The sequence below is a fragment of the Rissa tridactyla genome, chromosome Z (genome assembly GCF_028500815.1).
Source record: "Rissa tridactyla isolate bRisTri1 chromosome Z, bRisTri1.patW.cur.20221130, whole genome shotgun sequence".
Taxonomy (NCBI): Eukaryota; Metazoa; Chordata; class Aves; order Charadriiformes; family Laridae; genus Rissa; species Rissa tridactyla.
In genome coordinates this window covers 47,737,704-47,765,688 of record NC_071497.1, presented here as the reverse complement: position 1 = coordinate 47,765,688, position 27,985 = coordinate 47,737,704, and positions in this window count along the sequence as shown.

Sequence of the window (27,985 nt, the reverse complement as noted above, 5' to 3'; positions counted from 1 at the left end):
TCCTGTACTGAGTTATGGCATTTATCCAGATGCAAATCAAGTTCCACAGAAATTCTAAAGGCGGTCACAAGTGAGCACAAAGCTCTGATAAGACTATATGACCATGTAGATGGATTTGTGTCTTCCAGTCATTGTCAGTGGAGAAGTTTCAAAGTCAGGCCATGACCTCAAATAAATCGATGATCTCCTCTTACAAAGCCATCATCTTTCACCATTTGCATCCTTCTGGACTAGATGAGATAATATTTGAACTTCTAGGGATATGATGAATCATCCTCTGTGAAGGTTTCTGTCATTTTTATCATGAGCTTGGCAACCCTCAAATGAAAAGCTAAGTGCTATATAGGTCCAATTGTACTTTCACTTTTTTTCAGCAGTGTTGTGTCTTCTAAACTTCTGTAGACACAAAATAGGACACATGAAAGGAGAGTCAAGCCTTAGAACAGCAAAGAAGCTTCATTTTGCTCACTTTTTTTTCCTCTGTGTAGTATTCCAGTTGTGACAATTCTTGTATGCAATGACAATGTCAAAGCAGTCCATATGCTTTGGGCACATGTAATTTAGGGGGACATGGCCTTTCTGCTATGATAGGCTTCTGAGACACATAACTTCTTCCAGCTGCACTGGCAATAGATATATGTTGCATTGGCTTCATCTGTCACATAACTGGCTCTATTTCACATATGTGGTTCAGTTATACTGTGCAGCGTCAAAAGGCTGATGCTACCTAATGCATTGGATGGCAAATGAACAAAGGAGAGTGAGCTGGGAATTGCCTGAATTGTTCATACCGCCCACAAGATTGAATAATAATACTGCCATAAGATTGAATACTGAGCGCAAAATAAGCTGCTGACCTGCCATCTATAGTCATCCTTCCCCGTTTACCGACTGGCTTTATGGAATAGCAGCCCATTCCAAGTGTAGCAAATTCTATCACCTCCCTCCTTTCTGTTCCATATTCTCAGAAGAAGGGGAGGGAATATTTTCCACATTAAAATAAAATAAAATAAAATAAAATAAAATAAAATAAAATAAAATAAAATAAAATAAAACAAAACAAAATAAAATAAAATAAAAAAAAATAAAAACCAAACCAAAACAAAAAAAAAACGAAAAACAACCTGGATGAAAAACAGTATTTTCAAGAAATTACATAGCTAGATCCTGGTGTTTTGACGGGAGTACTCTTCCTGTGTCTGATAAAAGTCTGGGTCCAACTAACTAAAAAGTGATTAAAATATGCTGAACTTTACTATCAGATGTAAACCTAAGCATTTTTGATAGTGGATAAGGTTTTCAAAAGCAGTTTTAAATTATTTAGGAGACTGGACTTTTACATTTAAGTAAGGTTTTTCTCTGAAAACCCTAAAGGAATGACAATTTTTCCATGTTAGAGATTGCAAACATGTCTATGTTGCTTTCTGTACTTAAGTGAGTTTATTTAGGACTACCTCAGGGATCTATGCATTTATTATGCCATGCAGATGTTTCAGAAAATTTTGTCAATCATCTGTCTATCTTTGTAAGTCAGATGGCCAGTCATATGAGAAAATGGGGTTATAAAGCACAGAAAGCCAGTGAAATTAAATCTGCAGGTATTTCATTTTCCTTTACAAGGATTTATCTTTTTAATATATATAAATGGAAAATATGAAAATGGGAGAGGAAAAAAAATATGAAAGGTCTCCCCCCTCACACACCCGTCCTCTTTCACCTTTCATATCCTTCTGGATTAGACAAGTTAATAGAGCTAATTAGACTTCTGACCATTGCTGGTATGGTAATCAGGAGGATTTCTAGCTAGAATTTGTCCATTTTACACTATAAAATAATTTTAATACATTAGTAGAAATGTGGGCAAAGTGTAGCCCATTAAACAATAGGTCTTTCCAATCTATATTTCATATCCTAACAGTGAGATCTTCTGGTGTAATAAGTATAAAGCTCCCTTCCCCCTGCACACACACATATGCATACATACATACAGCAAAAAGCTGTTAAAGCTCTAATTTTCAAAAAATTCCATTTACTCTCCAGCAAAGCAGAACAATTCTTCAAAGGCATCCAGATTTTATTTTTTTAATCAGAAGTACTGAGTGATAAATTTGTTGGAGATCAAATGCATTCGACTACATGAAAAAGATTGTGATAGAAACTTATTAAGGCATTACATGAAAGGGGTAAAGTATTCCGATTCAAAAGGAGACTAGATGCAATATAAAATGATCTTCTTGCTTCCAGGTAGAGTGGAAGATGTAAATGTCAAGACGAACGTAACAAAATATTCTACTTGCCCAACAAAATGAAAAATCTGGTGCCTTTTGTCTCCTTTTGCGTGGGATGAGCAAATATATCCAAATTGTTCATGAAAGCCAACATTTTTACCATAAGGCATTTGTGACCTACATGGACCATTTGCTTTCTCTCTCATTATTTATCCTATTACCAGACACCATGAACTCTGTACAAGCAACTGCAGGGCCTGGCAATGGATATCATATTTATGCAGACAGATATTATGCTTATTCTGATGATGGTCCTGACTTCTGTGACAGTCAATGACCTCTATCCTATTTCAGTGGCATGCCTTCATACGGGAAAAGATGGGGCCTTTACCCAGATTACTCAGCTTGAGGGTAAATCACCTGATTATTTTAACAGGACCAGGTTGTCACCATCACTTCCTATTTAAAATAATCTTTATTAATTTCCATAAATACTCTCCATATGGTATCCTTACAGGTGTCAACTAAAGTAGCTGACACCTCACATTTAGATGTGCCCTGATTTTAACAATGTTTGCAATGTGGACACAAAGGTGAACATGAGGCTAGCCCTGCTGATTTAGCTTCATTTTGCTCTTAAAATTAATCTAACAAAAATATTGCAGAGTATCATTTGTTTGCATGGGTGTTTTTGCTTGTTTTATCATTAATGTTTTATTCTTTTAAGATAGCAGTCAGATTTTGCTGGTGATAGTAATCTAATGGATTTTAGATACAGCAGTTTCAATAATCCACTTCGCTGCTTCATATGTAGAGATAAAAGGGATGTGACTTTTGGAAATCCTACAGTTTCTCTTTTAACTTCTAGGTTGTAGAACTCCATAGATTTCAGATGAACCATTTCCAGAGTTATCACTTTGATTTTGGAAAACTAGGATGACGTGGAGAAAGCATGGATGAATGTTCAGAAAATTTTAATCCACATGCTGGGGAGATACCCAGCCCTGCCACAGATTTTCTGTGTCACCTTGGCCAAGTCCCTTAGCCACGTGTCTACAGCTTCCCATTTAAACAAAAGCCTCACACTAAATTCAATGGGAATGGGTGATCATACTTGAGAAATAGCCATAGTCTTTCCCTGCATCCATTTTTTCATCTATAAAATGGGGATTAGCAGTCTATCCTTAACTCACAACAGGTCTCCTAAAGGGCAGATCATCTGAATGTAGTAACACACAGTTATGCCCAGCTATCTTCATATGCCAGTGTTCCCACAGAGTCTTGAAAGTGGAGTCAGCTCTAAGGTGACTCAAAGAAAAGGAGTATGAGGTGGTTTGCAATGGTTTGCACCCAACAAAGTAAACCTGCCCTTGGATGCTGGTTAATATGAGTGAAGATATTCGTACCTGGGATGGAGCGGTGTAGACTCTTAAAATAGATTCCTATTATAAAAAATTAGGGAAGGGAAAATGTTAGGGAGCAGGAAGTGTTTGGTGCTTGATGCCTGTTATAAGTAACTTGAACTAAATGATCACCAGAGTTCAAAAAATGCCAGATGAATAGATATACCTTGTGCAAAGGACTGTCTGGAGGTACTTAGCACTGTTCGGTTAAGCTATAATGCATCAGTCAATGAGTGTCCAGAGGAGGGCTGCAAACATTATCAAGGGCTGGAGCACCTCTCCTATGAAGACAGGCTGAGAGAGCTGGGGTTGTTCACCCTGGAGAAGAGAAGACCTTATTGAGGCCTTCCAGTATCTGAAAAGGGCCTACAAGAAGGCTGGAGAAAGACTTTTTACAAGGACATATAGTGACAGGATGAGGGGTAATGGCTTCAAACTGGAAAAGGGTAGGGTAGATTTACATTAGACATTAGAAAGAAATTTTTCACTATGAGGGTGGTGAGGCACTGGAACAGGTTGCCCAGGGAAGTTGTGGATGGAAGTGCTCAAGGCCAGCTTGGATGGCGTTTTGAGCAACCTAGCCTAGTGGGAGGTGTCCCTGCCCATGGCGGGGGGGTTGGAACTAGATGATCTTTAAGGTCCCTTCCAACCTAAATCATTCTATGATTTTTTTTCTCATCTTGTTTTTATTCCATACTTGTTCCATTAAAGTTTTCTGCAGTTGTTCTTTTTCTGTCATTTTCATTGGTTACATAATTCTGCTGTGCATTCTGAGTTAAATCTTTCTTCAAAGATGGGAACATAGGAATCATTGCTAACTCACTGTATCAAATCATACATTTTTTGTGCATTATCAGGGTATTCAACCAGATTAACAAAGAAGTAATGTTAGCAGAGTGTTGTACATGCTTGTATCTGTACCTGTACCATGGCTTGATGCCATGGTCAGCTTGCAACTGCTAGACCTTGCTGGACAGATGATAGTAAAATTAATAATGTGTCATGTCTCTAAAGCCACAGGGTGCCATACGTATACTCAGTAATTGATGGCAAACACTTTTATGGACAACTCCATCATCTGAAAATTCTAGAGAAATATATACCGGTTTCCCATTTTAAAATTTCTAGGTTTAATGTAAGCTCTTATCGTATTAACTTGCCTTCCAGTCACACAGATCTTTCACTAGGAGTTGCCAAACTGCGATAGCATTAGGAATCAAAAATTGGGGACAAAGAAAGAACACATTCTAAAATAAAACCATGAGTTCTAAGGGTATTTCTGTTTTGAATCTCATATCTAACAAAATAATGTACTGTAGCTAGGCTCAAGTTAATCAGCGCTCATCATCTGTATTCACAAACTCCAACCACATACAGTGCAACTTAATTGAGATGTTAAATTGGGAACTGGTTATCTGTGCTACAGAATTAATCTATTATGAATTTCACATTCTTCCCCCATCCAAACCTAGCCCAAAAAACCAAAATAGATTTTATTAACTCCATGCATTCCATGTGTTGGTTTGAGTCAGGGCAGTAGGGGAGAGTCTACTTTTTACAGAAGTGCTTATTAAAATTTGTACAACATTACATGAAGTTGATTGTCCCACGTGAGTTGAGTTTAGTCTTGTAATAAATATATGCTGAGTCTAGAGAACTTAAAAGGTTGCACAGAGGATTTGGAGATATATTTCTTTTCTCTTAAAGTTGGCTGCTTGTATCCTGAAAGAGACAGAGCTCATGGCCTTTGAAATCAAAATCAGAAAGTTAATGAGGCAAGTATTAATCTTCTTACAGAAATTTATAACTCCCTTTTAAACTAAGTAATGAATTCACTTTAAATCATTTTCCCTAAGTTCTTCTCTGACACTTGAAATTCTATGTTTGCATGCTAACAGTGACAAGGATTTCCACATATGAGAGATACAATCAGACTGTATCCTGCTAAAGCAGGCTGCTGGCTTTTCCAGTTTGAAGAGTTTGTCAAGTAGAAAATGTTAACTAGTAAAGTCAAGATATTTGTTTGAGCTCTTGGAGACACAATACCAATGCCTTTAATTCCCATCAAGCAAAAGGAATTCCACACAGTACGTTTTCAAGGACTTATGATGTTCGTTGGGTCATTTGTACGTAGAAAAATCAAATAACTTCAGTCATCCTCTGAACACACCCATGAACTTCTGGCTGCGATATCGAATGGTTGTTAGAGGATAGACATAGTGAGACTAATTTTTCTTTCAGTTATTTCAGACTGACTGAGGAATCTGCCTGTTAAATGCTATAAATGAAAACACTGTAGATAAGGGAGAAATGAGAATGCATATTTTTCTCTCTATACAAATGTAGGTGTGTGTATTAAAGTCATGCACACATGCATATTAAAGTCTGATACTTATGGGTCCAGTTCTACAAGCTCAAGGAGTCTATATGAACCGCATGAGGTTCAATAAGGCCAAGTGCAAGGTCCTGCACCTGGGTTGGGGCAATCCCTGGTATCAGTACAGGCTGGTGGACAGAGTGACTGAGAGCAACCTGGACACAAAGGACTTGCAGATACTGGTGAATGAAAAGCTGGACATGAGCTGGCAATGTGTGTTCACAGCCCAGAAAGCCAACTGTATCCTGGGCTGCATCAAAAGAAGCATGGCCGGCAGGTCGAGGGAGGTGATTCTGCCCCTCTGCTCCACTCTGGTGAGACCTCAGCTGGAGTACTGCCTCCAGCTTTGGAGTCCTCAGCACAGGAAAGACATGGACCTGTTGGAATGGGTCCAAAAGAGGGCCACAAAAATGATCAGAGAGATGGAGCACCACTTAGATGAAGACAGGCTGAGAGAGTTGGGGTTATTTAGCCTGAGAACAGAAGGCTCCGGGAGATCTTATTGCCACCTCTCATTACTTAAAGGGGGTTTATAAGAAAGATGGGGACAAACTTCTTAGCTGACCCTGTTGTGGTAAGATAAGGGGTAATAGTTTTAAACTAAAAGAGGGTAGATTTAGACTAGATAAAAGGAAGAATTTTTTTATGAGGATGGTGAAACATTTGCACAGGTTGCCCAGAGAGGTGTTAGGTGCTCCATCCCTGGATATGTTCAAGGTCAGGTTGGAAAGGGTTCTGAGCAACCTGATCTGGTTGAAGATGTCCTTATTTATTGCAGGGGGAGTTGGACTAGATGACCTTTAAAGGTCTCTTCCAACCCAAACTATTCTATGATCCTAGGAGCTTCATTTTTCTATAATCTCATGATCAATTCAATGCAATTTATTGGAGGTTTTCACTGGCTTTCTTTCAAGGTTAATTTTTAAGTCTTCTAAGTGGTTTGAGAGATTAGAACATATTGGTAATATGGCAGATGGTATGCACAAGTGACTGAATAGCATGAAAGCAGAGCTAATTTCATCCCTGACTCTATCACTCTGATAGAGTTAAATTATGAGTGTATTTGGCACCACATAGGCAAGGATCAAGGAGATGTGATGAAAAAAAATCTGGCACTAAATTTGCATTATTTTAAAAAATTCAGTTCTGCAACCATACCTTTAACGCTGAGTGCTAGTGCTTTTGTGAGTGGCACAATTTCAGTATTGCATCCTCAGTAATAAAGCTGAGGTGACTTTAAAAAAAACAATATTTTATCAAATTTCTTGTTAACATAGCACACTGAAAGCAAATCAAACTCTTAACGCCATTCCCTTGAAATCAGCTACTGTGTTGCACTGGGAACAAGTCTCTTCAATGGCATTGTCCATCATTTGCTACAAATTTTCTCGTCTCCACATCTTCCAAGATTCCGACTACATGTTGATATTTGTCAATATTTGTTGATTGATTACTTACTATAATAATAATGAGAATGCTATACCATAGCTGGAATAAAAGTTTTCAGTTATTTATCTTTAGTAGTGAACTGTATTTCTCTCCGTAATCAAGATTTTTCACACTATGATGAGAAAGACCCTCTCTTTCTGAGGAAAGAAAGTGAGCTAGCCCAGAAACTACATCTATCTGGTGCTATTTTCACCATTTTCATGAAAGTTTATAAATCTTCTGAAGGATGGCATTGTACACACTTGCCTGTAACACTGCGTGTTTATTGCTGAGCCTAGATAGGTAGTCTTGCTGCAGATTCATAGACATCATGTCATGGCTTGGTATTGGCCGAGGAATAGTATGAATGAGAAAGGGCCCTATACTGAAATGGAGTATCACAGAAATAATTCTGAATATACTTGAGATATTTATTAAATGGATGGCAGACAGCCCGTAGAGTGGTGAATACAATGGTGATGTACACCCAGCAAAAAAATCCTTTCTGGTATTGCTTTCTTAAGCTGCAGAAGATGCTTAACGAGAAAGTGTCTGGATTTCAGTGAAACTGTTGAAGTGAGGGCTTTGTATGTTTGGGAAAGTCATTCACATTGGATACGATAGCAGCGTGCAACCTACAAAATGATTCAGATGCTCTTCATCCCTCAGTCTTCAGAGGAGTTTTCCATTGTTTCTTTGAGACAGACTGAGACAGTAATCTTTAAACATAAAGTGTTCTCTGGCACTACTATAGAAAATATGCTGAATGCTGCAGATATCAAAAGTAAAAGCAAACCCTAGCTATGTGAAGACAGGTTTTATTACTGAAGTACCATAATTGCTTAGTACAAAGAATAATGATAGGTGGCAAATAGAAAGTCAGGCAGGGAGATCTTCTTGCAACTGCTAAGGGAAGGATGCCAGCCTTGGACTCATTAAGCATATTTATTAATTACAGCACGACCGCATTAAAGGAAAATTAAGACTGTAAAGTAAAGCAAGGAAAAGTTAAGAAGTGCTAGAATTAAAGTGGCATGTGCACTCTTAATTCATCCCTCGTGTGTGTGCCTTAATTACATGATCACATGCTATCTTTTTTTCCCTGGACCCCAGCTTCATTCAGTGTTCATGGCTCAGTTGCCAAGTCTCTAATGACTGTCTTCAAACTGAGATTTTTTTCATTTTTTTAAAACATGTTCTCCTTTCACTGTATGTGAAAGCATGTTTTCCCCATGTGTTTGAAAATGTAAGACTCTGGCACAAAGGGTACTCCTCCCTGTCTGTAAGGCCCTTCCTTGTGCCAATTTTCAAGGTGGAGTTCCTATACATTTTACTGATAGTTTACAGTCTGTTCTTAACCTGAGTGAAGATATGTATTTCTCCAGTCATAAATCTTCCAGAAGCAGACGTGACTTGTTGCTGAAGAATATATTTTTTAAAAACAATCATAACGACTTCAGCCTGAATTGTCAACATTTGGCAAATTCAGAAGCATCTGCAAACCGATCATGAGGCAGGGGTGATAATTATTGGCAGCAATTCCAGATCTATGATAATGATAAACTGCAAAAGACATAGAATTGAACATAAACCTTTTCAGGTAAGGCAGTAAACCTGTGGAACTTCATATCAACAGTATTGTGGATGCAAAAAGTATACGTGGGTTCCACAGAGAATGACCAAATACTTGGAAAATGCATCCTTTGAGATCTGTTAAACAGGTAAAATATATGGGTAACAAGAAAACATCTAAGTTAAAAATATCCTGTGAGAGCATTTGTTGGGAGGCTATTGCATTTTCTCACCCTGTTCTTACCCTTTCCCAGGCCTCTGCTTCAGGGTCATGTACTTTTGCCTTTTTTCTTCAAACTAGACCAGTCTCTCATTTTTGCTGTCTCTTTGCTTTGGGGCTCTGTGTTTCCCTGGGCAACAGTATTACCTGTATATTGGGCACAGCACACTGCAGAGGGATGGTGACTTTCACCCAGAGATTGTTCAGACCATCACAGGGGATGGCACGCTGCGGATGCTGAGGTGCAACCATAGTGACCTTCTTGTCCCCAGACATGTCCCATCCAGCCAGAGGCTATCAATCTTTACACACTTAATATGCACATCTGGGCACTCCCCCCACCCATTCTCTGATGTCTGATAAAGATCTTTGCCCTTGCAGAGCAAGTGGTGTATATTCATCACAGAACGGGAACACAGCTTGGAAAGAGTGAAACTCTTAAACCTCACCTTGTTACTGTGACACGTAGCTTCTCCTCTGTGTCTTAACCTCTTGTAGATAATAACTGTGATGCTGGTTTGCATGGATTATTGGTCTGAAGCAGGAAAGTTGTTGTTATGTTCCTGGTGGCAAAGACTGGCTTAATAAACTCCTGTTCCAGGGAAATGGTCAGTACAGAACAAGCCCAGCAGGAATTGTGCAGGGACTGATGACCCTTAGCTAGAAAAGTGAAGGCAAATAATATTCACATGTGGACAGAAAATGTAAGATGTTGCACTGTTTCCTTTCAGATTCCTACCACCGGATGGAAAACAAAAGGTTTTCTTAAGATTTGAAGATTCAGCACAACCATCTGAACAGCCCACTGCTTTTCTGAGTCTCTTCCCAGTTTTATCTATTTTATTTCCAGCAAATTTTAGTGGTGGTACAGAATACCTTGACCATTGCAGAATAGATTTGATGCTTGGCCATGCTTTAGTATTAAAAAAAAAATAAAAAATTATGTATATGTACTATGCATATACTGAGTATTTCTCCTTTGTTGCAACAAAATGTATGTTCAATGTAGTCTAACAAATTACAGCTTTCAAGGATTCAAGTAAAACTCACACAGCACACAGGACTCTATATGTGTGCTTTCTGAAAGACACTGACAACTATATGATGAGAGCAAGAAAGACATAAGGATGAAAACACAGTAAGAAGAACATTTTTTTAACTTTCATCTCAGTCAGCAAGAGAAAGCTCAAGTTTACTGCAGAAAAAATTACTGTTTTTTTCTCTTCTGCAACTAGACGCATTCTGAATTAACCACAAGGTCTGGACTCAGAGCTGACTTGTGCTGATATTTGACAAGTTAATCACTGTCAAATTTCACTGCTAAGGCAGAGCAACCCCTTTCCTCTGTACTTACCAGCTCACACACCTTTTTAGGACTTTCTTCTTCATGCCCTCAAGTGGACACTAATTGTTACTGCTTCTGTAAGGCAAAAAATATGCCATAATACTGTGCTGAACAGATAATCTTTAAGGGCCCCTGCACTGCCTTGTAACAGCTTTTTTTGTGACAAGACTGGATTAGCATAAACTCCCTGAATTTAAGGGTGATTCCAATTCAATAAGTAAATTCTGCAAGTTTTCTGAGACAGAATTTTCCTGTTGAATCAACATTTTATTCAATAATAAGTTGCTTTGCGAGATTCTTTTCTCAAGGTAGGATATTACAATATAAGAATATAATAACATATATATTATACTATATAATATATATATAGTATAAATAGAATATAAGAATATGTTTGACTGAGCTGTTTTAAAAATGGGGTACAGCATCCTAGTGTGGGGATACTCTTAGGTGAAACAGGCTATCTTGCTAGGACACTCAAAGCGTAGAACCCATATCTATGCTCAACAGTCCACAGATTCTCTCAGCATTCATCAAGTCAAGGTCGCCTATGTGAACTTTTGTCAGTTCATGGGTTTCATTTAACTTCTGACATTTCTGTACCTTTCATTTTGCACCATTCTGTCTGAAAGACAGACAGACAGACACATTCTCAAAGAGAATGTGTCTTTCTGTCATGAGTCATAGAAGACGAAAATAGCCACTGCGATTTTAATTATGAGGGACAATAAATAATATTTGACTGAAAAAGCCAAACCGCTACATTCACCCAAATGCTTAGCTAAATATAGGGAATGCACAAAGAAAATTATCTTTGATGTTCATACCCTAATATATGGATTATAAAATTTTCTGTGGTATTCATCCTAAATTAGCGGTAAATGAATACTTTTCTTCAGTGATATGAGCCTCTTTCCATTATTAAAATTTTGAGTGTGATTTTAAAATCTTAATTTTGTTTTGTATGTCAAGCCATAAAGTAAATAATTCATATCGCTAATTCCTAGCTTTTTAATTTATGTACAAGGTTTATCATTAATTTCTTCTAGCCTTAACAAGAAATCTGAAAGGTGCATGATTCTTGTCTTGTATGTGTACTGAATAACTTTAGATTTTCAGATTTGGCTACTTTCTTCAAATACTCTGAATTAAGAATGTGCATGTTGCTCTCAATCACAGCATACACAAGAGTTCATTGTTTCCATGAACACCCGTGGCAGTAAACTCCCTGCCCAGGGTATTAACAGAGAGCCGCGATAAAGTGGTGCTAATTCAGCCAAACGAAATATAGTGAGCCGTAACCTCAGGTTGCTCACATCAGCACAGCACTGTTGTGGTCAATAGAGTTATGTTAGTTAATATTGGTGCATGACATGCAAAAGCTTGAGGTATTCACAGGAATCTAATTAAAATTATTAGACTTACTATCTAGCAATACCATTTACTTTATCATCTACCATGTCACGGTGCTTGGTACCAGCATTTATAAACAGCTTTCCAGTGATGTGCACGGAACAGCACATAGACTGCGTTGTTTTTAATTTTTACCACACAGATATGCACGTTATATGGCAGCTTTTCTCTCTTTCAAAGAATACTTCCCAGCTGAAGTTCATTCTCTCAGAGACATCAACGGTAAGCACAAAACCCAAACGGGTCAATATCTGATGTTCCAGATGAAACAACTCCACTGTGGGGTCAGTGAGATCAGCACATTGATTTTGAAGCTTGCAGTCCCCACAAAAGTGGTCAACAACAGCTGGTGCCACAGAGTATTAGGTTTCCGCGTCTGAATCTTTGGTTGATTTTTTGCACACATTTCAAATTAATTAGCTAAAACTTCTGCTGCTCATAATGAATGAGACTCGGACTGTGAAGTGCTCCTTACGAAATTGAAACTTGTGATTAATAACCTGTCTCAAGTTTATTTTTGTGTTGCATGAAAAGCCCATGGTTCTTCATGTACTGTTTTGCTGGGCTACTGCCAGACACACAGAGAAAGGGAATTATTTGTGAGAGGGTGTCATCCTTGAGCACGGCCATATTGCACTTGCAGAGCGTGCAGAACTGTATTGCTGCATAGCCATGCACGATTTGCTGTAAACAAAGCATTTTAGTTCAGAGTGCCTGGGGACATTTCTTCCTGCAACAGCAGGACGTATCGTGGACTATTCCAAATCTTCAGCTTATGTGATCAGCAAAGCTCCATGTGTTCATCAAAGCTATGCCAATTTAGTCAAAACTGAGCACAGAGTCCTAAAAGTTTGGAGGTTTTGCCTTTCTAAATTGGTAGTCAAAACACTCATTGATTCTACCCAGTAGCTAAAGAAACGGAAACTGCTTTTAAGCACACATTACGTCTTGCATTAGGCACCATTTTATGCCTTTGCATAAACACCGTTTGGAGGAGGTCAAAGCTCTTCCAGAGTGTGTATGTTTCCTGAGAAAGGGCATCCCAGTGATGCATTAATATATAGTCTGATTCATGCTGAATCAATGAAGTAATTTAACTGTTGTGAGCCTGCAGCCAATGATGCATAAATCAAAAGATGGGGCCTCACATCATTCATGCTCATACTCTGTCAACATGATCACTGCTGCATTCCCCTTACTTATTGTCATCACTTTCAGGACTGTGTGACAGTTTGTCTATTATAACTACCTAGAGAGTGTTTTGCCTAAAAATAGTCCTCTCCAGACTACAACACACCACATCATTAGTTTCTGACTGAGAAAATATGGGCATTCATAGGTTATAGTTTGCTGATTTTAGCCGCTCACTGGTAATTCTGCTGGTTTGGCAATTGGTTGTCAGCACTGAAAGGTCTGCGGTGCAGAGGGCTGTGCAACTTCGTTCAAGCTGTGTCTTGATGAGATGAATTCTAATGAATCCCTCCTCTACACGCTGAAGCTTAATCCCTATTCAGAAGGGATTAGTATTCAAATTTATCATAGAATCAAGAGTGATTAGAGGTCTATCACATACAGTATGTCATGGAATATTCACGGGAAAGCTTGGGACATTTCTTGTTTATTTTTCTATTTTTATGATATTCCTAGAGTTAACGGGGTGCTCTTTGTGGCTGTTGTCATTTGCCATTAGAAATTGGTGATTAAAATGTTGCGAGGAGCCGGTAGGGAAAACTTGGAGTCCGGCTGCACTGTGCAACACTTAGCAGCTGTATGCAAATGATGAGAAAAGTTCTTCGTTTCCTGGGGGAAGGTCAGTATGAATTCTGGTTGGGTGCATTGGCTCAGTAGACATAGTTTTGATCCTGCCTGTCTAAAGAAGTTTCTAATGGGACATTTGATCACAAGCATGCACTACAGTGGAGGGCTTGTAATGGAGCATTTGACTGAAGAAGACTTGCAGATGCAGGACATGGATACTCAATAAAAGCGCTCTTTTAAAGTTCCTCTCTCAATAAAACGGAGCTAGGTTTCTTCCAAAACTTAGATAAGCTTGAATCTTCTGAGGGGTTAGATGGAACTAGTTTGGAAAAAAAAGGAAAGGTAGTGCGATTAAGTAAATGCACCACCAATCAGTTCAAAGTGGCAGTCGTTGCAGCTGTGAATCAAATATTTCCTAAGTTTGGAATAACACTTCTGAAGTGAAACTTCAGCACAGGAGTTGACTAATGACCTGGTAGTGGGCTGCAAAGTTCTGTATGTGCATTTCAAGAGCACTTTTCTGTGTCCTCCTTTTCCTTCCCAGTTCACACAACAGAAAGGGTAGGAAAAACATTTCAAGTTATCTCATAGTGATAGGGGTTATGGAGCAAAAACAAGAGCACTATTTATTCCCATTTCTATTAAAAATGTAAATGTATACTGCTTTCTGGCATACTCGTTACAAATTCATCATGTTAGTTCCTGATTCAAGGACCACTGAAATCAATGGAAACCTTTCCTTGATCTCAGTGTTGTGGAGGTTCTGGTTCTTAAGAAGGTTGAATGAGAAGCAGAACGGGGAATGTTTTCAGGTCAGAAAAAATGACAAAGCACTTGATTAATGCATAGGTCACTGGATAAAAAAAAAGAATAATTACATTGTGAATTTATAAAACAACAGTTCAGTATTTATTACTTGCATATTGAAACTATCAAGGAATTGTATCTCCAATCAATCTCCTGCAGTACCAGCATGTAGAAAACTAGTCTGACCAAGGAATATTCCAGTACCTTATGGATGTATGAAGCATTAAATATAAATAAGAAGTGTGACCGAGGGACAGTAAGGGATGGCCTAGAAACATTAATGTTTGTCCACGCCCACTTAAACTGGAAGTTGCGGTCTGTCAGTAATGTGATATTACTTTGCAATTTCATATACATATCTTGGATGTGTGATGTTTCCTAATCTCAGGTGCTCAGTGAATTTGACTTCTTTGGTGCCCATTACCACATTTTCAGGGCATTCTATCATGCTGGCATTGTGTTTATAGGAGCAGTAAGGAGTTAAGTGAAAGCTTAAATTGTCAAATGTGTCACATAAGTATCTTAAAAATTTAGTTTGCACATATATTCTTAGCTTTTACTGTCTCTTAAATTAGATGTAGGTCATGGTCAAAGTGAACTGCTAGTTTATGTACAGAGAGGGAAATCATGTTCTTAGGAGGTGCAGAAACTGGGCTACTCCTTTGTTGCAGTAAGTGTGAGCTCACTTTGCGATCTCTTTGTTTAATATCAGTGCTCTGAGGGCAACAGAGTACTCAGAGACAGACTCTCAACTGGTATAAATTAGCTTATATCAGCTGGGCATCGGTATCATCAGCTGGCAATACTACTTCTGCAAACAGCTGATTATACTGAAGGAAGCAGGACAGCCAGGCAAATTGGAAGCCATAAAAAGGATGAGAAAAGCTCTAGGAGATGTGACATTCCTATTATAGCTAACCATGCTGTATCAGATCCCTGGTCACACCAAAACCAAAGCCAAATAAGTGTGGATTAGGCACATCCTTTCCCTCTACATAGTCTCCAGTTGCAGCCTCACTCCAAAGCTGTGTTATATGAGAAATACTGTACAGTGTATGCTGGAGCTGTGGAGCTAGCAAGCTAGCTACCCCTAGCAAGCAATCATTTCATACCTCAGAGCATAGAATTAGATTATGTTATTTACTTAGCTTCCTGAGTGTTTTGTTCAGGTTGTGAAAAAGTCTTCCATAAATCTACTGACAGACGGATATTTCAAAATAATGCTTAATTTATAGAAGATTCCTGATGAAAAGATACAGGGGACCAAAGAATGCTAAGGGTCTACAGGAGGGAAGACAATGAGAAAGAGCTACAAATGTCTTGGAAGACACTCTGATGAGAGATGGAAAAAAAAGGAATTTTAGTTGGAAATCCTGTCCTTTAAGAGTAAAGACAGTTTGAATAAACCTCAGGAAAGAAGATAAAGGAATGAATCACTTACAGTGACTGGTGTCACAGTGGACAAAAATATAGTTCACCTTCACTAAATAGGTGAGCTATACCTTTGCCCACTGTAAGACAATACAGTTCAAAAAGACAATGTGGCCCACCAGCGTTAATAGCCACCATCTTCATGAACCTTAGCAGGAACAGACATTTTGATCCCTCTCAACACATGCGTCACTGACAAGATTGTGCTCTTCTATTTCATGGGAATGGACTAGAAGCACTGACAAGTGGGAAGGATGAGAACAGACATATACCCATAGCAAGAGGCAGGTTGAGAGCTCCTGGTAACTACTGAGATAGTGTATGGTGAAAAAAAGATGAAGGAGATCTCTGACTTATTCTTGAAACCCGTTTTTTGAGCATAGGCTAGGCATCTGAGTAAAACTACCATTCCTGACTAGTCAGAGCACTTAGCAGCTTTATCCCTCTCACTGGAGGCTTATACCTTACATACATGCTGTACTGCTGTTTTGTAAAAAACCAGCAAAAATAATGTGCCGTCCTGTGTGCCCTCAGAGCATCCTTGTTCAGGCAGAGTGTCTCAGAGAATCTCCTTTCCTCTGATGCAGTGGTTTTGTTCTCATTTCTAGTGCTTCTGATCACATAAACCTACAACCAAACAATACATATAGGGATTTAGCTAAATCCCTTTTCTGGGTAATTATTGATTAATCTTGGTAGCTTGTAGTTAGTATATATAAAAAGGGGGATGAAAGAAGAAAATCTTATAGCAAGGTGTCTTCTATTTCTCTTTTACATCTTAAAATAAAAGAAAACTTTATAATTGCATGTTGCATCAATTCAGAGTGTTAAAAGAGTAGCTGCTCTGAGACAGTCTGTGAAGGAGAGATCGTGGTAAGAAGTACCAAAGTCAAACTCTGCAATCCTGTTTATCATCCAATCAGAAAGTTTACCAGAGCGTGGTCTGCTGTTCTCTTATGTTCACGTGGTGTAAGCAGTACTCTTGTTCCTTGTATAAGGGATACTGATTGCCTTACAGGTGCCTCGCATTATTTGGAGTACGTTACCTAAGTCTTGGTTACAGTACAGCCTGCTGGCGCCACAGCTGGCTCTGCTAATGCTAGCTCTTATGGATTATACTGTCTCTATCTCCTGACCAGGTATTAATAGAGTTTCCTCAGTAACCCTCAAGTGATTAATGAGATGAGAAGATAAAATACTCCACCTGCTGCAGCAGCCATGAAAACTGAATTAATGAGTAGGGAAAAACGGGAAAAGGAGTCTCAAGGCTACAGTGTACTGAACAAGCCAGATCAGCGGCTTATTTGCCTCAGCTCCTAATGATGTTGTTTGTGAATGAGTTAGTGTTTCCTGAGTTAGACCACTAGCAGACAGTCAATCCAGGGAAAATTATGCATTGCTGTGATAATTACTGTATGCCATAAAAAACCCCTATCTATCTACGAGACTGTAATCTTAGGGAAAATGCCTTATATTCATTGCTCTGTTGTGTAGTATTTAAGAACAGTAAATTGCCTATTAAAGTACACAGTGGAATAAATGCATTGATGAGAACTTTAGTAGGATCTAGAGAACATACGTTGGATATAACTGACATGCATGTTTCCAGTATTTTGTTTTTAATATGAAGGAAAAATCTTTATTACAGTAAGCAGTTTAACAACCATAAGCTTGGGTTCAAACTGTGTGACTCTAGCAAAACATGGAAGAATCTTCTCAATCTTTATTTCAAATATATCACTAATTTTTATCTGAAATATATTAGATCCAAAACAGTAATTTCTTGACTTAAAATTAGGTTCATTGATTTTCCCTGTTACGTTTAAATTAATGTAGATCTTAGCAACCCAAATCTAAACAGAATCCGCTAGTACTTTACCAAACAAACAAGCAACGCTGTACCCTCTTTAAATAAGTAAACCTTTCAGCATACTCTGCAAAGTAATCAACTCAAACTGTTGAACCAAAGGGAAATCCAGGCATAGAAGATACTGACTGAAAATGTAGTCGCCACTCCTGTTGCTTATAAAAGGAACATGTCTTAGCAGCCAGGTGGATGGAAATGTAAGACTTTTACATTTCAAAATCTCCCATTTTAAAACTAGTTTATCAACTTTAACTTTTTTTTTAAGAGCCACAGAGTTTTTAAGACATCATTTGCAGCTGATTTTTTAAACCAACACTTGCAGTTTTCAGCGAACAGTCAGAACTGACATCTGCAAGCGAGAGTTCTCACACTCAGCTACTGACTGCCAGCAGTCTTTCCACTTTCATTTCCATGGAAACTGGGCAAGGAAAGTTTGTAGAAAGTTTGTATTTTATTATTTTTTTTTAATTCTTATTATATTCACCCAACAACTCGACTTGCAAGGATGTGAACTAGCCCACAGCATCTAAGGGAGTTTATATGTGACTGGTGCCTTTAGCAAATGGAGTCTAAAGCTGCCGCAAGGTCTGAAGTTCATTGACTGGAGCTCCCTATTGTGACATTTTTACCCTTTTTGGTTTTCTTTACTGGTAAGTCTCTAAACCTTTGGTGTTTCGGTAGCAGTTTTGCTCCTTAGGTGCAACCCTCAACAGAGGGTTAATAGAAAGATGTAGATTGCTTGGGTAGAGTTATATGTCTGGTTTCTAGAGTCCAACCACTGTATAGCTCATTGCAAGTGTACATGTATTAGAGATGGTAGTTATTCAATTCAGAGCTTTCTGTCATTAGGAAGAGAGGCTGCACTTACACAGGCTCTGAATCTGTTCTTATTCTCTCCAGTTTATAGCTGAACACCACTGAAGACTTCTGATTATGAATTCATTTCTTTCTTATTCAGCTCATACAGCCATACATCTTCACTGAACTGAATTAACTCATCCTGGATTTACCTGAAAATTAGATCCAGTTCAATTCCATTTAACAAACACAAATGTCAGCAAGTACTTCGGAAACCATTTTAACACAGAATTTGGTAGTCATCTCGATGACAGTACTGAAACTGCCCAAGCATAATATTACTGCAAGTTCTAGAAACCTATCTATTATAACCAAATGAATCTCTCTGAACCTATTTAGTCTTGTCCAACAGTGAACACTGTTTGCAAATAAAAAAACTCTTTAAAAAAAAATAATGTTATTCACTTTCTCTACAGTCTTTAAGACGGTGCTGAATCTCATTAGTCTACTGTTTTCAGCAGCCTAAGATATTCAAGAATTCCAGAAATGGCTGGATTAATCAGGTGTCAGTGAATATGTTAAGATGAATAATGAAAAAAGAAACCAAGAACCTATGAAAGTGTTCTGATAGTTGGTAATAAAAAGTTCAGCAATTATTTGATCATATTGCTGAATAATTAAAAAAAAACGGAAATTTATTCAGGAAAAAATGTCAAAATTTGTATTATGAATAATTCATAATGAATAATTCATCCACCTCTGCACTATATAGAAATGTTCTTGCTATTCTGCACATACATTTATACTGTTACTTTAAAGCTTCAATTACAGTGGCTCCAGGCAGCGTTCAGCAGCTGAATAAATCCAGGACCACGGCAACCTGACCATGCAAACCAGAAGACCTAAGAAACAATGTTTGCTTGTGACAGCCCAATAGACACTCTTACCATGCTAGTCCGGTCTGATCACGGGTGCACAAGAGCTGTTGAATGCGCTCCCTTGTCAAGAGTCGTTGTTGGATTCTCCAGGGAGAGCTTCAGCCACAACTAGTCACAAGATTCCTGAGGTTACATCCCCTCTTCACATGAAGAAACTTTTCACCATTCTCTTCCCCAGCTTTTCCCTGCAGCACTTTTATTTCCCTCCCTGGGAGTCATCTCTTTCTCTGTATCACACTGAATTGAACTCCCCACATTTCGTGCCTCTTTGAGCTGCTTCTGAATATTCACAGACCAGAAGTCCACCTGCCCTTAACATGTTGGATGCGGTCTTTTCAAAGATGCATCTTCCACTCACTGCTAAAGCCCGGTACACTCATACCAATCATCCTTTGGTACAGTAGACTGTGGTCCTCATCCATCAGCTAAATCCTCTTGGAAAAGAAAACAATATTTCTGAGTTGCTTTACAGTTGCTGTTACAGCTTTTACAGCTTCAGTTTTAGGGGATCTGCAACTTGAATGTCTCCTTCAACAAGAGCCGCGGCCTTCAAGTCCCCTGAAACATTTTGACTTCTGCCCATTTGTCTCATTATTTTTACTAATCCAGACATGAAGCTCATGTGTAGATACAGTAAGTAAAACATACAGTAGTGTAAAACATCATGAGTTTTTTGTTTACAAGGAAAGAGCCAGGTTAGTGCACATAGTGCATGCAGGGAATCTTTTCCAAATGCAGAACTGCAGATAATAGAAACCCTCCAATACTTCCCTTCTACACCAATTTTGGTGTTTCAATGATTATTCGGTTGTTTGGATAATTATATTTTATCAAGTAGAAATCCTGGCCATTTTCACTTACTTTTTCAGAAATGTAACGCGCAATGGTGGTGTTCTCTGTCAGATTTCCCTTTTATGTAATTTCATAAGTTTATTGTGATAGCATTCAAAAGGCTGAGCCTCAAAATTTCTATAACATATGGCATATATTTAACATTGCTTGTGAATTAAAAATAACAGCCTGCCATCTGCCTTTGTGAGCAGATTTTATCAAAGTCTAAATGAAAAGCTCAAAGATGTGAATGTTGTCAATTAAAATATGAAACACTCAGGTTCATGACAGGGTAAAAGTACTCAGACTTACCTTACTTGAACCTAAGTCACTGACAGCTTAGCCACCACGTTTGAGTAGTCACTTTACGTAGGAATAAAACATCATATTAAGCATCACGAACAAGTCTTGTTTTGAGAAAATCTAAGCTTCAGAAGTCAGCCTATTGCCTGTTGGTTTATCAGATATGAACTGTTTGAAAAGGTGCGATATTAGTAATTTTCACTTACATTAATTACTTAAATGAACATTTCTATAAAATCTCATTAAATCTTTTCAGTAGCTATTAGCTTATGGTTCATAGTTTTAGCTGTATCAGAGCAATACAGTATCAGCAATACCTTCCCTCAGCCTTCTCTACCTATAGAAGTTAGAGCTACTAATTGATTGTTGTTTCATTTTTAGCTTCAGGGCTTCTTTTGCCAAACATGTAGATGTTTTTTACTTTTTTAAATGAGGTAAATCTCCAAATGAAAATCCATTTTATAATAGAAAGTCAAAACATTTAATTTTGAAAATGTCAAAATGAAACACTGAGACTTTTAAAAGAACTCTCACTCTCTCTCAATCTCACTTATTTTTTTGGCTAAAATTACTCACTCACTTGTCAAAAGATATAATGCTAGCCTGGCTGACACTGTCTGCCCATAGTGTTCTATATTTTTATGACCTTCTGACTTAATTATTGCAACTTTTTACCTGTATTACTTTCAACTGGTGTACCAGGACCTGTCGAGAGAGTTGTTCCAGAATTTTGACCCCATCACCTGCTGGGACCTCTTGAATCTACAATATAACTCAAAATATGCACTAGAACAGTGTATGGTAATACAACAAATATCTCAAAACTGCTTTCAGTTGAACTCTGGATATGTTTTCTGTTAGATGTAAATCTTTTTTCAATTTTGCACTCACCACTTAAATTCTTTACACGCTTTTTAAAATGAGCAAGCTTTTTGCTAAACTAAGAGAGGAAGGAAGCATCACCTTTTTTTTCTACTATTAATATGGAACAGGTCATAGTGATGCTGTACAGTATCTACAAGAGTTTGTAACATCCCACAAGATGTGTCCCTGAGAAGAGAGAAGCTGGTCAATATTTCAGTTAGTTGCTCCATCCCTTGCTCATGTATGATACCATATCATACAGAAGGCTCCTAATTCAAGTGAAACAAACTAAAATTTCATATGTGGGTAGTATGGAACTGAATCTTGTCACCTTTAGTTGGCCTGAACTGCTGAATGCTCTCAAAAAGAAGTATTCAAGAAAAAGGTCTGTAATCTGATTGCTGCAAAAAGATAGGATCATACAATCATAGAATACCAGGTGGAAGGACCTCAAGGATCATCTAGTCGAACCTTTTTTGGCAAAAGCATGGTCTAGACAAGATGGCCCAGCGCCCTGTCCAGATGAATCTTAAGAGTGTCCAACGATGGGGAATCCACCACTTTCCTGGGGAGATTATTCCAATGGCTGATTATTCTCATTGTGAAAAATCTTCCTCTTGTGTCCAATCGGGATCTCCCCTGGATTAATTTGTACCCATTACCCTTTGTCTTTTCCATGTGACTCCTTGTAAAAAGGGAGTCTAGATAAGATAACTTAAATTGAGTGCCCAGTTTGCTCTCAGAATTTTTAGTGAAACTTCACTGATCTCAAAGAATGGAATGAAATTAGACTAATATAAAACAAAGGTAAGCAAGTTTGGTTTTTACATAGAAAACTTCAGTTACCCTTTTGAACAGCACCATGAAGTAGGGAAGTATTGAGTTGCAACTACCATATGACCTAGTCAACTGTATATTAAATAAGTCAAAACAGATTTGATTTAGATTTAACTAGGGGCACATTGTAGGAAATTTTATGTTTTATTTAGCTGAGCGAAAAGACAAGTCTTACAATCTTATTCTCTGCAATAAATACAGCAAAGAGTATGACTCCAAATATGTATCGTTAGGGAAAAATACTTCTTCATGAAAATGAGTTTTCTCTTTGTGAAGGTGCATTGGCATCAGAAAGTATCTGGCAACAAAAATCTTTGAATTGTTACTGTAAGACAGGAAAAACAGGTTCTTCAAAAATGAAGAAGTAACTCGAAATTCACCCTCAAAGTAGAGGAAAAAAATGGAGATATGAATAAATAGGAAGATCTTGCACCAGGAACTCCAGAAAGGTCACATGGTTGCAAGAGCTGTGATTCCTCTCTTACATATTCTTTTGAAATACATTTTGATAAGTACATTGAATCAAATACATTACATTTTCACAGCCTGCTAAGTCCAGCATATCAGTGTCCTCTCAGATACAGTGAATTTGGCTGGCTGCAAACATTTAACAGCCCCTCTTGTAGGACTACCTGAACTTTTGGAGTTTTACACCTCCTCTGACCTAGACTTGTTTGCTTATTTATCATCATCTTGTTCCACTCCACCAGCTAAATAAAGAAACAAAACCAGAAGGAAAATAGAGCTGTTTAAATTTTTGTCATGGACCTAGTGAAGCTCTTAAGTTATTTTCTGTGCAAAAGAGGAAACAGCAATTTGAGGCAAAGAGGGTTTTTGTGGTTAAAACACAGGACTAGGAGTCAGGAGGTAGGGTCTGTTCCGGGCTTCAGTTGCTGTGGATGACGCATGTGATTACAAGCCTGGTTTCTTCCTGCTTGATACTCAGACTCAGCATTGATTCAGATGGAAGTAGAAGCAGGCTCTTAATCTTCTTTTGTTTCACTTGTTGTCATTTGGAAAATGGGCATCCTATTTAATCCCATAGAACAGACTGTGAGCCTCATAACTATCCTCAAGGGGCTCTGGGAAGAACAAAACCATTTGTGATGACAAGTATGTAGTTGATACATATGTAGTTGATACTTACATGTTTATTTAAAGGATGACCTATGCATATATAATTTATAATGCATTCTATACAGGCCTAAGTAGATAACAAACTTTTTGTAAAAAAATGGCACCTCATTTACCTCCTAATAATCTTTCTTAGTGACCTCTTCCCCCTTTGTCTCCAAATATCATGCCTGTTCTGTTGCTCTATATTTTTTATTTGACTATACTGAAAACATATGCTAAACTAAAAGAAGCAGTTGTAACATATATTTCCTAGGCATTTCTGCCAGAAAAAAAACCCAGCTGTAAACCAGGAAGTCTTTTATGTGGAAGCTCTCTCCTTCCTCTCCATATTTCTTACCATTTGCTGGGGAACTGGAAGCATAATTTTTCTCAGACCTCATTGCAAGAGTTTGATGTCTCCTTCAGTTGCACACTTGCAACTTAACAAACTCTGTTGGACTCATCATCACTTGCAGATATGGTTAAAGGTCAGATGTCAATTCAAAATGCATATCAGCTGGAACATTCCTTCCCACACTAGGCTCCAAGGACAAATTTCGTGTGGTAAAGGGTCTGGAGTAATACTATGGACCTGTATAAAGGACCAGCATCAGAGTGTGCAGTAATAGGTCCTCACGAATGGGAGATCAGAATGGTCCATTTTCCTAGTTGTCCCCAAAAGGAAAGAAAAATATTATGGCATTAAAATATGGTTTAAATGGGAGTGTCATTTTTTTGGTTTATGTTTTTTTTCTTTGTTCTTTTTTTCAGAATGTTTCTACTTTTTAGCAAGTCCTCTGCTGTAGTACTGAAAAGGAACGCCTCACAAGCACATTTTTGAATTCCACTGAAATGTAAATATACTTGATATTAATTGCTGGGTAGTTATTTGTTTGGATTTCAATAAACAAGAACAATTTTTACACGAAGGGAATCCTAATTTCCGATGCATCTGTAAGCAAAAGAACAAAAGTAGCAAAACAGCAATATATCAGAAAGAACCCAAATAACCCAGCTTTGGCAATGAGAAATAAAAGGCTTCATTTTCACCCCCAGTGCTTCTGGGAACACACTTATACAAAAAAAAAGACAAATGATCAGATTCAGGTGATCTTGGATCATCAGCAAGAGCATGTTTCAGGCTCCAACAGCTCTCAGACTCTCTGCTAACAGCTCTTTCCCTTTTTCACGTCAAGTACGTCAACTAAAGTATGCCACGGGGAAGTGGGCTCTCAGGTGGTCACCTTGAAAATTCCAAGCTAGTATCTTCAAACTAGAAAATACTTTCAAGGTTTATACTGAATTAAACCCTGTTGCCTGTTATCAGAAATGAGTTGAGGTAACTACATTCCTCACAATTCTAAAAGTAAGTGAACAATATGAGAAAAGAAAGAACTCAAAGAACCAGTCATCGATAGGCAGTGTTTGTTCATACTTTTCCAGATTCTACTGACTAATAAAAATTATGCACCAATGCTAAATACCAAACAGTGGATCATTGGCATGTGAGAAATATCGGATGATCCCTGTTCCAAAAAGACCCTACAACCAAGAGATCTAACAGTATATTACATATATATGTAATATATATGTATATACATATATATAGAAAGATCTAACTACTCTTTCTCAACTTCCATCTATAAATGTCTGTTCTTTGTTAGAGGAATGCTTGGAATTTGTCTAGAAAACAATGTATGCTTCACATTAAAAAAATAAATAAATAATTTTTTTCACTTTCAATTATGTTCTGAAACGGAGATGTTAGCATCCGGTGATCCCAACTCTTTCTTTAGCTAGCCACTGAAAAAGTGAAATGTCAAAATGTCGTTTAACAAGGGCAAGAGAGTAAAATCTGCTTCTTAAAGCAGCAAGTAGTGGAGATGCAGAGCACTCTCCCAAACACAAAAAGCCAGTTTGACTGCTGCTACTACTGGGACAGCAGCTGGGAATGCCATGGACCAGCAGTCATCCCTTCTCCCACCCATTCTGTTTCCCTGGCGCTGCCTTTGCTTTCCCTATAGCAAAAGCAACTCCAACCTTGTGTTAATCCCTTTGTTTTAGGTGTCTGGATTCAGTCATCTCTCCAACACAGACAAACCTTGACCTTACCATGAATCTCAATCATTAAACACTTTACATTCCAGTATTTAAAAGTAGCAGTTAATGACGGTTTATTAACCTGTTAAAATAGCAAAATTATTATTTTTAAAATGTTATGATTTTGACATTTTTCAAGGAAATGAGGAAAATTATTCATTTTTTACTCTCACAGTCTCATTTTGGTAGCAACAAGTATGTTCCCAGCAAAATGTTTCATTTATTTTTTTTATTAAATTACATTTTTTGAGAAGGAAATGCTTGCTGTCAAAAAATTTTCACTGAAAATTTTTGGTCCTAAACAAAGAAAAACTTTGGCTTCAATAAGAAAACAAATCAGCAAAGTCTAACTTCCTGTATATGTAAAAAATGCAAGTTTCCAAAGTGGAAGAAGATTTCTATTTAAGGCAAGACATTTTTTATTATTATTATTTTGTCAAAGCAAGCCTAATTTCTGCCAGTGCTAATTATTGCCAGCTGTATCAATGTGGTTTCTTTATTGCATTCATTTTACTTATTTGGGAAAATGACAGCAGTTCTTTTCATCCCAATTTTCTGTACCTTTATAGTGTTAATGAGAACTCTGGTGGCTTCTGTTGGAGAATGGATCTTCCTATGCATTTCAAAAGAGAAAAGAGACCCACTTTCCATTTTAAGTGACCTCTGATGGTTCTGGTAGCCTGTACAGGAGGCAGATGACTCCTGGATCCATGTTCCTCTCGCTGTACCTGATTAGAAGCACAGCATAGTCCCAATTCATCCCACCACTCAGTAGCTTTACAATGCTGGTGGTCCTGAAATACTTTGCAGCATAAGGCATGCTATGCCTGAGGTGAATTTCTGTAACCACACAGAAAATCTAGGGATAGCGGGACGTGACAGCTGGGTGACTCCAAACTGAGAAAGGGAAAGGTTTTAGGTAAGGAGGACTGGGAAGTCAGCACTTAAGTCCCCACCGAAGAAGCAGAACCGTGTGACCTGGGATGCAGGCAGGGTTTGGCAGCTAGGACGACAGCTAAGCTCTTTCATTTTGTCTTTGAAGATCCCTGTGGGGTCCTAGCACATTACTGAAGTGAGTGAGGGCTGCCAGGCGTTGCTGACAAAGCAGGCTTCCAAAACTACAGATCCCCACGTAGCAGCACCCTTGCCACATGCCTAGAGCCACCCCTGCCAAGCAGCTGATAATCCATCCTCTGAACAAAGGGAACCAAGAGGCCAGAAATGCAAAGCTTTACAACCATGGGCAGAAAGCAGGTGCCAGCAATCCAAGAATGACAATAATAAAACATCTGGAGCTCAAGCCTCAAGACAAACTGCATAAAAAAGGAAGGAAAGAGAAAATAATTCCAACAACACAGTAAATCTATACTGGAAGACAAAGATATCAAAAGATGCCAGAGCTCCTACAGAGACAGAGTAGCAGAAACCACTGTGTCACCACTTCCTCTTGGTGTGGTGTGCTATTAGTTGTAAGGCATAGCATGGTTTTCTTGTGCCTGTTCTCTGTAGTTTACCTGGGGGAAAAAAGGGATTTTTTTTGGCCTGCACACAGTGGTATTGCAAAGGGACTTCTGAGAAGATTTATGTTGCTTTAAACCCTGTAGCCAGTCTGAAACAAATAGCTTGTGATTAAGAGATCAGTTGCTAGCAATAGTGACAGATGTTGTTGGGGTTTGACTGGCTAAAGTGTACTGTCTCTGCGAAGCAAAGTTTCCATTAAAAGACACATCTAAGTGTATCTTCTCCTAAGGATTACAGTGCTAAGTAGTTTTTAGGTTGCGTTTTTGCCTGTATTTATTTCCCACAAAGATCTGCCCAATAATTTTTTTTTTCCTTCGCATCAGGTGAAAATGTTATGTTGACCAGGAAGTCTGTTTTTTTGAAGGGAAAAATATCTTTTCCCTGAGTAGTTTTAAAATGTCATTCAGTCTTTTCCAACTGTTTAGCAGTGGTGAGCCTACCACAAATTGCACTAATAAAAACGTAAAACAAGGGTTTTGAACAAGTTTAAGAAAAAATCATGATTTCCCTTTTGAACATCTACTCCAAAAGCTACACCTACTCCTTTAGGACTAGCATAAGTAATTGCTGTTTTATTCATTTTGTGAAGACTAGTTCAAAGCCACAGAACTCAATGGGAGGCTTTAGCAGGAGCTGTGTAAATTCTCTACTATACAATTCAGTATATTTTAGTCCTTATTCTTTGCGTGGATCTCTAATTCTGTCTCTTCTTTTCTGTGTGTCCCTGGGTTACTACAACAGCATGCTTGGTCTATGTAAAGACAGGAGGAGAAAAAAAAAATAAAGGAAAGATCCAATGTGGGATTAAGTGAACTGGGATTTTGTATT